The sequence below is a fragment of the Rhinoderma darwinii genome, chromosome 1, assembly GCF_050947455.1.
Source record: "Rhinoderma darwinii isolate aRhiDar2 chromosome 1, aRhiDar2.hap1, whole genome shotgun sequence".
Lineage (NCBI taxonomy): Eukaryota > Metazoa > Chordata > Amphibia > Anura > Rhinodermatidae > Rhinoderma > Rhinoderma darwinii.
This window is the reverse complement of record NC_134687.1, coordinates 631,293,212-631,300,511: the sequence shown is the minus strand read 5'-3', so window position 1 is coordinate 631,300,511 and position 7,300 is coordinate 631,293,212. Positions and strand designations below refer to the sequence as shown.

General features: G+C 40.5%; 1 long non-coding RNA gene across 2 annotated transcripts; it reads left to right on the top strand.

The window, feature by feature from the left end:
* The first annotated feature begins 912 nt into the window (after positions 1-912).
* LOC142678609 (uncharacterized) lies at positions 913-5,003 on the top strand. Of its 2 annotated transcripts, XR_012852635.1 has the most exons (4): positions 913-1,281; positions 1,609-1,754; positions 2,399-2,680; positions 3,450-5,003. It is a non-coding gene; the product is annotated as an uncharacterized LOC142678609 (long non-coding RNA). The 2 variants fall into 2 exon arrangements; XR_012852634.1 differs by lacking the exon at positions 1,609-1,754.
* Positions 5,004-7,300: the final 2,297 nt, after the last annotated feature.

The following is a 7,300-nucleotide window of genomic DNA, read 5'->3' as shown; positions in this document are numbered from 1 at the left end:
TGTGACCTGTGCAGCGGCGGTCACTTGGGATGAAACGTCATCCCAGGAGGCCGGCCAGGACAAAGAAACAGAATTCTGGGAAAGTATAAGATTTCTTTTTTTTCTGATTTGTGTTTGTTGCAGCTGCTTTTCTACCGCAAAAAAAGCAACATTTGCTATTTGTTCCGGGTTTTATCTCCCCATTGAATTGAACTCACAACAAATATGCAGCGTTTACGCAAATACAATTGACATGCTATAGAACCGATTCAAAAAAGAGAAAGCAACAGAAATCTGTGTCCCCAAAGGTCCAGGGTAAGTCGCACATGGAAATATGTGTGGACCACTGGGTTGATTTCAGGGCGTGAAACCCTAACAGCGTCAGAAAATGCAAGTAGAAAACCAAAAGAGAAGGATTGACACTGGGAAGCAAGGAAATAATGTACCAAAACTTTATTTAACGATAGTAGCACAAAATAAAAAGAATCCAAAAAACCACAGTAAAAACAAGGATCATTGGCTGGTAAATGAAATCAGACCATGCGGCTATGTGAGAAGCAGATAAATAAAGTGCATATGCGTCCTTTAAATGATATATGTAAATACCTGTAAGGTAATAGTCTGTACACAAGATAATACAGTAATAAACATCAATAGATATAGAGTGTTACAGACTATGTAGATGTATTCAGATGGTTTAATCATAATAAGGCAACTGATATAGCAGCACAAGTACCGAAAAACATGATAAAATATCAAGGATCGGAAAATATGCAACCCAAAATACATGAAAATTGCTGGAAGAATAAATGAAATCTCACATACCCATGGTGATTGAACAGGATGAATACAGCCAGAGTCCACCCCAACGCGCGTTTCGGTGCTAATGCCTTCGTCTGGGGGTGGTGTAGGGTTGACAGACCATTAGTAGACAAAAACGCAAGGTCAACTATAACAACTCTATCTACCCCAAGAGAAAAACTAATAAAGGAGCAGAATTTATGTCTAGATATGATGAACATGAACCTATTTTGGGCCAACGAGGATTAAAGGTAATTAACCTAACTGATCATTCTTTAACTGAAAGTGACTACTCCCTATTGGAGAAAGGCCTGACATTTTCGCCCGCTTCCTCTTTTGATCCTTTCCTAGCAATAAAAGATCTACAATTGTTTGGAAGATCCCTGATTTTTAAGAGGTGGTACTTCAAAGAAGAAGATACCATATTTACTACCACCCAAGAAAGGGAAACTTTGAAAATCTTGGAAGCACTATACAACCAGGATGAAACAACATCTGCAGGTAAGGTACCCGAGTGCATAAGGCGCAAATCAACTAAATTCCCCCCCCCCCCCCTCACTATCTGTCCTGCTGTAGACCTATTTGTCAAACTAGTTTCAAACAAATGGGCCACTATCTCTAGCAAAATTAAAAATGACAACTTGCCAAGAGATGAAAGAAAAAGTTTGAAATTAATTAAATCATGGCAGGACACAGTTATCAAACCAGCAGACAAAGGGGGTAATGTGGTATTGTGGCCCCGCAAAATGTATGTGAATGAGGCCAATCGTCAACTCAGAGACCCAGTATGTTATAAAAAAACACGTTTAATCTCCTATCATCCTTTAGTTCAGAACTCTTGCTGATCTTACAACGGGCCAATGACAACGGAATCATCTCTAACATCTTGAAAGATTCTTTGTTTGTTGTTGAACCAACAATACCAACGCTATATCTTATGCCAAAAATACACAAAGATACCAAAAATCCTCCAGGTAGGCCTATTATTTCAGGTTCTGGGGGTTTAACTGAAAAGATCTGAAAATGGATAGATTTCCACCTTAAGCCACTCGTCGAATGCCTTCCATCCTATCTTAGAGATTCAGCTGACCTCCTATTAAAAATCGACGGGATACATATAGAACCGGATCACATCCTTGTCACCTGTGACGTCGAATCTCTCTACACGAGCATCCATCATGCTGATGGATTGCACGCTGTGGAGAGTTTTCTACGTATGAGTAATGTTGAGAATGAGGTGTCCCTTTTAATTTTAACGTTATTGGACTTCGTCCTGAAACATAATTTTTTTACCTTTAACAACTCTTTCTACCTACAGCTCCAGGGAACGGCAATGGGGGCAGCATGTGCTCCCTCATATGCCAACCTTTTTCTGGGTCTGTGGGAGAGAGACCTCTTTATGTCAGATCGGATGCCATCGATGAATCGAGTACTTTTCTGGGCCCGGTTCATCGATGACATCTTCTTGATCTGGCAGGGTACCTTTGACGAACTTTCCTCTTTTATTAGGACACTTAATCAAAACACCCTCAACATAAAACTCACATTTAAATGGAGTCGAGAAAATATTGATTTCCTAGATATTTGCATCAAACAAGATTCCAATGGTTTTTTGCAGACTGACTTGTACCGTAAAGCCACATCGACCAATTCCCTGCTGCACGCAACCTCATCACATCCACGCCATGTTATTGAGGCAATTCCTACGGGCCAATTCCTCCGTGTGAAAAAAATCTGCTCAACCGTTGAGGATTTCAAAATCCGCTCTAAGGAATTAAAGGACAGATTTACTCAGAGAGGATATAGCCACCGGAATATCCGTCAAGCGCATTATCGAGCTCAACAAACCCCAAGAGATCAACTTTTAAAAACATCTGCTAAAAATCAGCGAGAACAAAAGGTGAGATTTGTGACTACATACAACTCACGTTGGGTGGAAATGCGCGATATCATGTCAAAATTTTGGCCTGTCTTTTAACTGATGTTACACTACAGAAAATATTACCTAACTATCCCGCTATGGCACCCCGTAGAGCGCCTAACCTTCGTGATTCCATCGTCCATAGTTATCTGACGCCAGCCAAACCAGGGCAAGTTTTTGGTACAAAGGGCCCAAAATGGGGATGTAAACCGTGCGGTGACTGCCTTAGCTGTCCTAATATCTTAAGATCCCAGTCTTTTACTCTAGCGGTGAAGGCCAATTTAAAATCTGTTGGCCCATTACATGTAGAACAAAAAGAGTAATATACCATGCCACATGCCCTTGTCCCAAAATCTACATTGGCATGACTACTCGAGAACTCCGAATAAGAACCAGAGAACATGTCAGAGACATTGACAATGCAAAAACAGTGATCGACATTGAAGCTTTAAAAACAATTCCCAGACATTTCCTTTCCCATCATACTTGTGACTCCAAATTACTCCAAGTATGTGGCATTGACCACATCAATACACATATGAGAGGTGGAGATTTAAAGCAACGTCTCCTTCAAAAAGAATGTAAATGGATCTGGAGACTTCAAACGATGGTGCGTAAAGGCCTCAATGAAACTGCCGGGTTCTCTGCCTTTCTCTGATTGCTCGCCTATTTTTAGTGGTGTTGGGTGTTTAAATTTGTATTTTATCATTTCATGATTTTGAACAAATTTTTTTCTCTCGTTACACAGATGAGACGTATACCAATATACTTACCCTAACTGTTGAGGTCTTTTTGTTCCTTTCCATCTGGATTCCTCCATATAACTTGGACACCAACTGTGCCTGACGACAAGCAACTTCATTTTTGTTATTTCCAATTCCTGTCTGACAATGACGTATGAGAATGTCTGTTTTTGGACATCTCATTAACTCCATTGCAGTTTACTGTTGATTCTTTATGCGGTTATTTTTTAGACTACATTTATGTTTATGTGGTTATTATCTTATGACTATGACAATGTTTTTTATAAAAAAAACTCTTATAGGGGTTTTCACATGTATATATATTTTTTATTCTTACACATATATTTTTGTCACTCCAACTAAATTATCAATTTTGTGTATTATACCCCTTATGTACAAGACATCAGAACAGTCGTCGCAAATTATTATTCACATATTCTTGCACCTTGTTCTATTATATTTTTCAATCACCCTTACTACATTCCCCTTGTTTCACACCATCAATATTAATTGTATATTTTTGCTACTATATTTGCACTACCCACGTTTCCATTTATTTGCATTTTTATTTTATCCCATCCTTATTCACATTTTATAATCCAAGTATGTCTTTCATTCATTCATCTTGGTCCTACACTCAACAAGCACAAATATATTTGCTTTCATTCACTTTTTCCTTGCCCAACAGCATAGTCACCATTCCATTTACACGTTTTAGTTCATTAATATTTATAAAACCTTAGTCACATTGGCTTTGTTGCATCTTTTATCTACACTGCGTTTTTTTAAATATCACTAAAACTTTAGTATATATTTGCTTTCAATATACACTTTTTATATATCTATCCGCAACATATTAACTATGAACTTGCTGTTATAAAACACATATGTATTGTCCTCGATCAAATTCATATATACAACTTTGGTTGCGATTCCAGACTCTGCACTCTGTGTCACATTGCGTATAATTTTGTTATGTCGCTCACATACCTCATGTACTACATCAGTTTCCCTGTGTCGCTCTCCCATTGGAGGTTCGGGTCCGGCCCCCGCCGGTGTCATCCACGGCGAGCCTCGCTTGACCCACGTGACCGAGTCTTGTTGACTCGGTCACGTGTTTCCGGTTCGGGTTCCCCGTCGCTGGCACTGACGTGGCTGCCTCATTCCGACCACAGTGAGACAGCGACCTGTAATTACACAGGGTAACAACAACACATGAGATGCAATCAAGTCACAGCTGCATCTCTTCCAGCTCATTGGCCCAAATTCAAATAAAGGACCCCTGACCTCAACCCTACACCACCCCCAGACGAAGGCATTAGCGCCGAAACGCGCGTTGGGGTGGACTCTGGCTGTATTCATCCTGTTCAATCACCATGGGTATGTGAGATTTCATTTATTCTTCCAGCAATTTTCATGTATTTTGGGTTGCATATATCATTTAAAGGACGCATATGCACTTTATTTATCTGCTTCTCACATAGCCGCATGGTCTGATTTCATTTACCAGCCAATGATCCTTGTTTTTACTGTGGTTTTTTGGATTCTTTTTATTTTGTGCTACTATCGTTAAATAAAGTTTTTGTACATTTATTATTTCCTTGCTTCCCAGTGTCAATCCTTTTCTTTTGGTTTTCTACAATTGACATGCTGCGTATTAAAAAAAACGCACTGAAGGTCAATTTCTGAGCATTATTTTCTGCTCAGCATTTACGCAAAGTGTAGATGAGATTTGTTCAATTCTCATCCGCTCTGCTTCTACTGTATTATGTTGCAGATTTTCGGCAATGCATTCCGTTGCAGAAAATCCGCAGTATTTAAGCTACGTGTGAGCTTACCCTTCGACTGTAAAACCACAATTTTTTTGTCACGATTTTGCGATAATCACATCAAAAAATACAACAGCAACGTGTGGACCCTCAGATAAGAATTATAATAATAATCACAATTTCCTAGATTAATACGTTAACTAATACTAATTTTGTCAACAAATGAAATTTTATTTAATTTTTTTACTGACAGAAATCTCTACCCGTCAGAAATATATTCGACATTCCTCCCTTACTATGACTGTAGCGTGTAATGGATATTGCTAAAGAAGCGGTCACCGGATTTTGCACTAAAGATCGGTTGTGAACAGGATAGGAGAGGATAAAATGTACAAATCTTATTGATGTTTGTGTGTTGTGCAAGTGCTTCATGCGACTTATTTGACGCCACGATCTAAACTCTGGTAAATGTCCAGATTGTGCCATCGATTCTATTGGGTGTAGAGGAATGATTAGATGAGCTACTAGGGGCAGGCTTGTGGCGGTGGCACACGTCACATTCTGATACTGGATGGCGTCATGACGTACTGTGGAGCAATCCGCAGAAGAGGAAAAGAAGAGTCGGAGAAGAGGTCCAGGAAGCAAGGAGCAGTAAGTATAAGGGTATGTGCACACACACTAATTACGTCCGTAATTGACGGACGTATTTCGGCCGCAAGTAGTGGACCGAACTCAGTGCAGGGAGCCGGGCTCCTAGCATCATACTTATGTACGATGCTAGGAGTCCCTGCCTCGCTGCAGGACAACTGTCTCGTACTGAAAACATGATTACAGTACGGGACAGTTGTCCTGCAGCGAGGCAGGAACTTCTAGCATCGTACATAAGTATGATGCTAGGAACCCGGCTCCTTGCACTGTGTTCGGTCCGGGACTTGCGGCCGAAATACGTCCGTCAATTACGGACGTAATTAGTGTGTGTGCACATACCCTAAGGAGGCTACTCACTGGGTTGTGAATATTCTGCCCTCTAGTCTGTGGTCTGATTAAAAAAGTTGATGACATACTTTTCTTAATTATAGGAGATTAAAATTGCCTGCAATTGGGGAGACAACTTAAAAATGATATTGTCGTTCTGTATGATTTCCATTGAAAAAAAAAAAGTAGGTTTGACAAAAAAATAAAGCAAATACATATTTATAAATGAATCATTATAAACACCGCTCCTGTGAGTAGATATTGATGATACATCTATGGCACCCCCTAGTGTTGTTTAGATTCCCTCCCACTTAAAAGGCTTTGTACACCTTTTAAGGTAGGAACACATACAACGTAAACACTGCAACTGAACTGTAGTTATGGAAACAGCGTAGCTCGCATGCTACGCTGCTTCCGTAACTGCCATTCACTTCTATGGGAGTTACGAAAACAGCGTAGCGCAGCGAGCTACGCTGTTTTCATAAATCATGGCCGGGAATCACACTCTTCAACCACAACACAGAGCAGAAGAACAGGGTTTAGGGGGTCCCGTTCTAGAGATGGGTGCGGTTGCCAGAGGTGGGACCCGCATCTATCTGACATTTATGACATATCCTGTGGATATGTCAAATGTCTCTGATGGGAAATCCCCTTTAATGAAAAACAGGAGTTATCTTGCGGGTCTTACATCCCCTTTAAATTCAATGGGGAAAAACCGCGTCAGAAAGGCAATGAAAACGCAGCATAAATTGACATGCTACGGATTTAAATTCCACACCGCAGGTGAATTTATGAAAGTTTTTTCAGCTGTTTTTTTTACGCAGCCTGTGCATTACATTTCTTCAAATCTCATCCACTTTGCTGCTACTGTAATTCGTTACGGACTTTCTGCAAGGAAATCTGTTGTGGAAAATGTGTGATCCCAGCTTTATAATAAGGCCGGGTTCACATGGGGCGGAAAGGTACACAGCGTATACGCCCTGGTGGCCGCAAGGAATTGTGGTGCAGTTTTTCGCCCGGAATGTCTGCTGCGGAAAACTGCAGAATTAGCCAGCCTGCTGGCAGGCCGGCCTTCTGGCATGACGTCTCATCCGAGGAGACTGCTGCAGCCT